At 48.3% G+C, this 7,500-nt stretch overlaps 1 protein-coding gene across 1 annotated transcript in view; it reads right to left on the bottom strand.

Annotated features, from left to right (window-relative positions):
* Nucleotides 1-7,500, bottom strand: part of hsd11b2 (hydroxysteroid (11-beta) dehydrogenase 2) — an 18,537-nt gene that overhangs the window by 8,119 nt on the left and 2,918 nt on the right. The gene's annotated exons all lie outside the window — the stretch shown is intronic.

The raw sequence follows: 7,500 nt of genomic DNA, 5'->3' as shown, positions 1-7,500 counted from the left end.
GCTGCTCCGCTCTTCTTCTTCTCCTCTGATCACAGCACACTGTTACGGTAACACAGATCACACTGGGGGGGCATCATGTCACCTACTGGGGGGGAAATAACCCGTCAGGATTAACGCCGTCGTGACTGAGCTGAGCTGTGAGTGGAAAACAGAGGAAGCTAGCGTAGCTTCATTACCCCCACTAGGGAACAGCGGTGGATATTCAGAGGGTCATGTGACTCTGCTCAGGTGGACCCAGGTGGACCCAGGTGGACCCAGGTGGACCCAGGTGGACCCAGGTGGACCCAGGTGGACAGGTTTAGGAAAAGATGGTGTTTGGGCTGAAAGGACGAAGTCATCTTCCGTGTGTAAAACAGCTTTAAAAGGTGGACGTTTGGCTTCACATGGGGCACCATGTGGCGCCCCCCCCCATGATGTTGAACCACAGACTTCATGTGCCCACCATGACAAAGGATCCTGAGAGAAATGTAGCAGAGCCGGGGGGGTTCAGGCCGGGGGGGGTACGGTCTGGGGGGGGTTCGGGCCGGGGGGGCTCGGGCACAGCTCTGTACAGTAAACCTTCATTCCTTCCCAAACGACCGTACCGAGCAGCTGAGAAACAAAAAAGCAGAACTCCTCGTGTCCACGTTTTCCCAGAAGGCCGCTGGGTCCGTGGGGATCTGTCACGTACCCCTCAGCTCACTTCCCAGAAGTCCCGGCACCTACAACCTGATCCGCGGCAGGACTCGCTGTTCTGTTTGTTCTTTTGTGCGGAGGGTGTGTGAAAGAGCTCTGCTGGCGTCGAGGCGTTGGCACGCCGCTTCACTCCGTGTCCTTGGAGGACGTCCAGACTCCGTCCTGGGGAGGGAATGAGAGCGAAGCCTGGATCCAGGAAGGAACACCAGAGACACAGGAGCACCTGAAGCTCTCACACACACACACAGACACACACTAACACACACACACTCACACACTCACACACACACACACACACAGAGACACAGGAGCACCTGAAGCTCTCACACACACACACAGACACACACTAACACACACACACTCACACACTCACACACACACACAGACACACACTAACACACACACACTCACACACTCACACACACACACAGACACACTAACACTCACACACTAACACACACACTCACACACTAACACACTAACACACACACACACACACACACACACACACTAACACTCACACACTAACACACACACACACACACACACACACACACACACACACACACACACACACACACTAACACTCACACACTAACACTCACACACTAACACACACACACACACACACACTCTGGTTCATGTCTGTGTGGATCTGTGGAGTTGAGGGGAGGTGGCAGATATCACTGAGCGCTCACTGGGGGGGGCTCACTGTGTCCTGCTGTCTGCAGACTGCTGGTGGAGGCTGTGTCACATGGTGCTGGGGGGCCACATGGTGCTGGGGGGGCCACACACTGTCCCACATTCTTCATCCTGACCTTTCACAGCAGGCCTCCGTATTTACACTGGGGGGCGATGGAGCCGTGCACTCAGGTTTCAGACCCCCGTCCAGAGATGGAGTCCCTCCCGCCGCCTCTCCGACCGACGCACACCGACTCCACCCGGGGTCAGGCCCCCGGAGGGCCGGCCGGGGGTCTCCCTGAAACACGAGCTCACGGGAACATCCCTAGCGTACGTGGGCCGTGAGGGCAGAAGATCCTTCTCCATGAAGCTCCCCGTGTGGGGCTGCAGCTGGACACGTGGCAGGAGATGGATTCGGCTCCGAGGAGGAGCGGCGTTACGTAACGGGTCTCCGAGGGGCCGCTCAGATGAAGAAATAAACGTGGATGTGAGCAGTGACAGATCAGCAGTGAGAGACGTATGAGGTCAAAACACACATCTGTCTCTGGGCGGAGGCCTCAACATCTGCAGATCCAACCGCTCGCAGGTCTGCAGACAGGACGGCTCGCTCCGAGCAAAACCAGGCGCCAGACTTCAGATAACCACTGATCCCAGACGTTAGGAGAACATTTAGCTCTGAAGGTTCAAAGGCATCAATAATGAAACAGAAACCAGAACAAAAAACAGGACAGACGATTGGACAGTAAGACATAAACAACTTGTTCATTAAAGAAATGAAGGAAATGCTTTTTAAAGTCTGAGACTTAAAAGGGTCACTCCTGTTTGTACCCATGATCCTCTCTGTCCTCATCCTGGTGTGTGAGTGACTGGTAGGTAGTAAAAGTGTTGGAACTGGTCCAGTAGATCACCTCAGCCAGCAGCCACCAAACGGGCTGCAATGGCTGCAACGTGATCCTTTGGGACAACTGCACCTGATCACAGTAGGTCCACTAAAAGAGCTTGTTTGATCCACTGACAGGCTCAGAGTGTTATTCTAAGTGTGTGACAGCATCATGGAAAGGATCCCTACAGAGAGAGACCTGGAAGATCCTTTTGGTTTAACCACAAACAGCACACACACCAGACTACATTCACTAAAACAGGGATTTTAGAGCTGCTGCCTCCACCAGTCAGAGTGTTCATGTTATTGTGTGTTACACTAATAATTTGTTGGATCCAAACTGACCCTTTAAAACACCAAACTCACAAAATAACTCAAACTGATGGAGAATGGAGGTCAGTCAACTTGTTGAAACTGTCAGATGAAGTTGATTGACTGGAACAGAAAGACGTTTCCAGTGTTTGCTGTTTGTGTGCAGTAAAGTGTGCATCTTTGGAAACAGAGCGTCTGGCTGAGCCAAACCAAACGACCTGATATCATCACCGTCACCGTCACCGTCACCATCACCGCCCCTGATCGTTCAGGTTTGTCAGTCAGCGCTTTAGATCCTCTGACTCTTATTTCCCCGAAGTGTTTGACAGTTTTCTGTGCTCTAACTCTTCATCATAAATGAGCCTGAACATTTTCTACGAGCAGCACAGGGTGAAAAGTTTAAAACAACAGTAGGAGAAAATCTGGGGGGGGCTATTAGGGGGGTGGGAGTGTCTGTCTGTGTGAAAACAACATGGCCGCATCATTGCTTCATCTAGTGGAAACTAGAGCAAAGGTCATGTGACAGGAGGAGGAGGAGGAGGAGGAGGAGTCTGTAAATGATTTTCAGTAAACGTGTGTATATTAAAACCATCTGAGGGACTCTTCATCTTCATCTTCATCTTCATCTTCATCCTCATCTTCATCTTCATCTTCATCCTCATCTTCATCTTCATCTTCATCTTCATCTTCATCTTCATCTCCATCTTCACCCTCATCTTCATCTTCATCTTCATCCAGGAAGCTGCTACAGTCAGCTCCTCTTCCTCTCTGTGACACAGCGAAGTCTTCAGCACTGATTGGACCTGATTCATATCAAGTCAAGTTAAACTCCTGATGACCTGAAGGAGGGGGGGGTGAGAAGAGGAGGGGGGGGGGGCTTCTAGAAAAGGGGAAACGATGAAAGGAAAAGAATGAGTGAAAGAAGAAAGGAAAGAAAAAGTGTAGATGAAGATGGAGGCATAAAGTAAAAGTGATGGAGGAAAAAAAGGAAGGAAAGACAAGAGACGATAGAAAGGAGAAAGAAGGAAAGAGGAAGAATGGATGTGGGGAAAGGAGAAGAAAGGAGAGCGGTGTGAGAGGGAGGTGTAAAAGACAGGAGACAAAGTATGAAAAGAAAAGGAAGAGAAAGAATAAAGGAATAATAGGAAGAAGGAAGCAATAAAAGGAAGGAGGAGGGAGAGAAAGTAAAAAGAGGTGAAGAACAACAGACAAACAAAGGGAAAAGAAAAAAGATGATCATCAGTCCTAACCCCGCCTCTGATTGGTCGGTTCATTTTCCAACCAGCAACCAGGAAACAGGAAACAGAGCCGAGGTCCAATCAAATATCATGGCCACCGGCCAATCAGGCGTCAGCGTCAGTCTGACACGTTAACACGCCTCATCAGCCTCGAGACGTTACAGTCACACACGTGATGGATTCACCAGGTCACGCCATGCTCCAGGCGTCGACCACGAGTGTGAGGTTTCCTCAGCACGCCGGCGGGACGCCGCCTGCAGCCCTGTGATGTCAGCGGCGGTCACTGGAGGAACAACGGCTCAGTCAGAGATTTGTTTCTGAGAGGTTTACTGGGTTTTTACAGCCTTCACGCTTGTTTCACAGCGGCCCCACGCATGGAGGTCTATAGTGTGTGTGTGCTAGTTAGTCAGTGTGTCAGTGTGTAGTGGAGGTCTATAGTGTGTGTGTGTTAGTTAGTCAGTGTGTCAGTGTGTAGTGGAGGTCTATAGTGTGTGTGTGCTAGTTAGTCAGTGTGTCAGTGTGTAGTGGAGGTCTATAGTGTGTGTGTGCTAGTTAGTCAGTGTGTCAGTGTGTAGTGGAGGTCTATAGTGTGTGTGTGCTAGTTAGTCAGTGTGTCAGTGTGTAGTGGAGGTCTATAGTGTGTGTGTGTGTAGTGGAGGTCTATAGTGTGTGTGTGTGCTAGTTAGTCAGTGTGTCAGTGTGTAGTGGAGGTCTATAGTGTGTGTGTGTGCTAGTTAGTCAGTGTGTCAGTGTGTAGTGGAGGTCTATAGTGTGTGTGTGTGCTAGTTAGTCAGTGTGTTAGTGTGTAGTGGAGGTCTATAGTGTGTGTGTGCTAGTTAGTCAGTGTGTTAGTGTGTAGTGGAGGTCTATAGTGTGTCAGTGTGTAGTGGAGGTCTATAGTGTGTGTGTGTGTAGTGGAGGTCTATAGTGTGTGTGTGTGCTAGTTAGTCAGTGTGTTAGTGTGTAGTGGAGGTCTATAGTGTGTGTGTGTGTTAGTTAGTCAGTGTGTCAGTGTGTAGTGGAGGTCTATAGTGTGTGTGTGTGCTAGTTAGTCAGTGTGTCAGTGTGTAGTGGAGGTCTATAGTGTGTGTGTGCTAGTTAGTCAGTGTGTTAGTGTGTAGTGGAGGTCTATAGTGTGTGTGTGCTAGTTAGTCAGTGTGTTAGTGTGTAGTGGAGGTCTATAGTGTGTCAGTGTGTAGTGGAGGTCTATAGTGTGTGTGTGCTAGTTAGTCAGTGTGTCAGTGTGTAGTGGAGGTCTATAGTGTGTGTGTGTGTGTGCTAGTTAGTCAGTGTGTCAGTGTGTAGTGGAGGTCTATAGTGTGTGTGTGTGTGCTAGTTAGTCAGTGTGTCAGTGTGTAGTGGAGGTCTATAGTGTGTGTGTGCTAGTTAGTCAGTGTGTCAGTGTGTAGTGGAGGTCTATAGTGTGTGTGTGCTAGTTAGTCAGTGTGTCAGTGTGTAGTGGAGGTCTATAGTGTGTGTGTGTGTAGTGGAGGTCTATAGTGTGTGTGTGTGCTAGTTAGTCAGTGTGTTAGTGTGTAGTGGAGGTCTATAGTGTGTGTGTGTGTTAGTTAGTCAGTGTGTCAGTGTGTAGTGGAGGTCTATAGTGTGTGTGTGTGCTAGTTAGTCAGTGTGTCAGTGTGTAGTGGAGGTCTATAGTGTGTGTGTGTGTAGTGGAGGTCTATAGTGTGTGTGTGTGCTAGTTAGTCAGTGTGTCAGTGTGTAGTGGAGGTCTATAGTGTGTGTGTGTGTTAGTTAGTCAGTGTGTCAGTGTGTAGTGGAGGTCTATAGTGTGTGTGTGTGCTAGTTAGTCAGTGTGTCAGTGTGTAGTGGAGGTCTATAGTGTGTGTGTGTGCTAGTTAGTCAGTGTGTCAGTGTGTAGTGGAGGTCTATAGTGTGTGTGTGTGCTAGTTAGTCAGTGTGTCAGTGTGTAGTGGAGGTCTATAGTGTGTGTGTGTGCTAGTTAGTCAGTGTGTCAGTGTGTAGTGGAGGTCTATAGTGTGTGTGTGCTAGTTAGTCAGTGTGTCAGTGTGTAGTGGAGGTCTATAGTGTGTGTGTGCTAGTTAGTCAGTGTGTCAGTATGTAGTGGAGGTCTATAGTGTGTGTGTGTGCTAGTTAGTCAGTGTGTCAGTGTGTAGTGGAGGTCTATAGTGTGTGTGTGCTAGTTAGTCAGTGTGTCAGTGTGTAGTGGAGGTCTATAGTGTGTGTGTGTGTTAGTTAGTCAGTGTGTCAGTGTGTAGTGGAGGTCTATAGTGTGTCAGTGTGTTAGTTAGTCAGTGTGTCAGTGTGTAGTGGAGGTCTATAGTGTGTCAGTGTGTTAGTTAGTCAGTGTGTTAGTGTGTAGTGGAGGTCTATAGTGTGTGTGTGCTAGTTAGTCAGTGTGTTAGTGTGTAGTGGAGGTCTATAGTGTGTGTGTGTGCTAGTTAGTCAGTGTGTCAGTGTGTAGTGGAGGTCTATAGTGTGTGTGTGCTAGTTAGTCAGTGTGTTAGTGTGTAGTGGAGGTCTATAGTGTGTGTGTGCTAGTTAGTCAGTGTGTTAGTGTGTAGTGGAGGTCTATAGTGTGTGTGTGTGTGTTAGTTAGTCAGTGTGTCAGTGTGTAGTGGAGGTCTATAGTGTGTGTGTGCTAGTTAGTCAGTGTGTCAGTGTGTAGTGGAGGTCTATAGTGTGTGTGTGTTAGTTAGTCAGTGTGTCAGTGTGTAGTGGAGGTCTATAGTGTGTGTGTGCTAGTTAGTCAGTGTGTTAGTGTGTAGTGGAGGTCTATAGTGTGTGTGTGTTAGTTAGTCAGTGTGTCAGTGTGTAGTGGAGGTCTATAGTGTGTGTGTTAGTTAGTCAGTGTGTCAGTGTGTAGTGGAGGTCTATAGTGTGTCAGTGTGTTAGTTAGTCAGTGTGTCAGTGTGTAGTGGAGGTCTATAGTGTGTCAGTGTGTTAGTTAGTCAGTGTGTTAGTGTGTAGTGGAGGTCTATAGTGTGTGTGTGCTAGTTAGTCAGTGTGTTAGTGTGTAGTGGAGGTCTATAGTGTGTGTGTGTGCTAGTTAGTCAGTGTGTCAGTGTGTAGTGGAGGTCTATAGTGTGTGTGTGCTAGTTAGTCAGTGTGTTAGTGTGTAGTGGAGGTCTATAGTGTGTGTGTGCTAGTTAGTCAGTGTGTTAGTGTGTAGTGGAGGTCTATAGTGTGTGTGTGTGTGTTAGTTAGTCAGTGTGTCAGTGTGTAGTGGAGGTCTATAGTGTGTGTGTGCTAGTTAGTCAGTGTGTCAGTGTGTAGTGGAGGTCTATAGTGTGTGTGTGTTAGTTAGTCAGTGTGTCAGTGTGTAGTGGAGGTCTATAGTGTGTGTGTGCTAGTTAGTCAGTGTGTTAGTGTGTAGTGGAGGTCTATAGTGTGTGTGTGTTAGTTAGTCAGTGTGTCAGTGTGTAGTGGAGGTCTATAGTGTGTGTGTTAGTTAGTCAGTGTGTCAGTGTGTAGTGGAGGTCTATAGTGTGTGTGTGTTAGTTAGTCAGTGTGTCAGTGTGTAGTGGAGGTCTATAGTGTGTGTGTGTTAGTTAGTCAGTGTGTCAGTGTGTAGTGGAGGTCTATAGTGTTCCTGTTGTTCTGGATCAACATGTTCTCCGTCTTTCTTTAGTCTCCTCTGATGAACAACATGTCTGAAGTCTTTTCTCACTCATTCTGCTTCAGTGACTTCTGGAACCTTCTAGCTGAGGTTGGACACATTTTAGGGACATGAAG

This window comes from Pempheris klunzingeri, chromosome 1 (genome assembly GCF_042242105.1).
Source record: "Pempheris klunzingeri isolate RE-2024b chromosome 1, fPemKlu1.hap1, whole genome shotgun sequence".
Lineage (NCBI taxonomy): Eukaryota > Metazoa > Chordata > Actinopteri > Acropomatiformes > Pempheridae > Pempheris > Pempheris klunzingeri.
The sequence above is the reverse complement of the archived record's forward strand: the minus strand, read 5'-3'. Positions and strand labels throughout refer to the sequence as shown.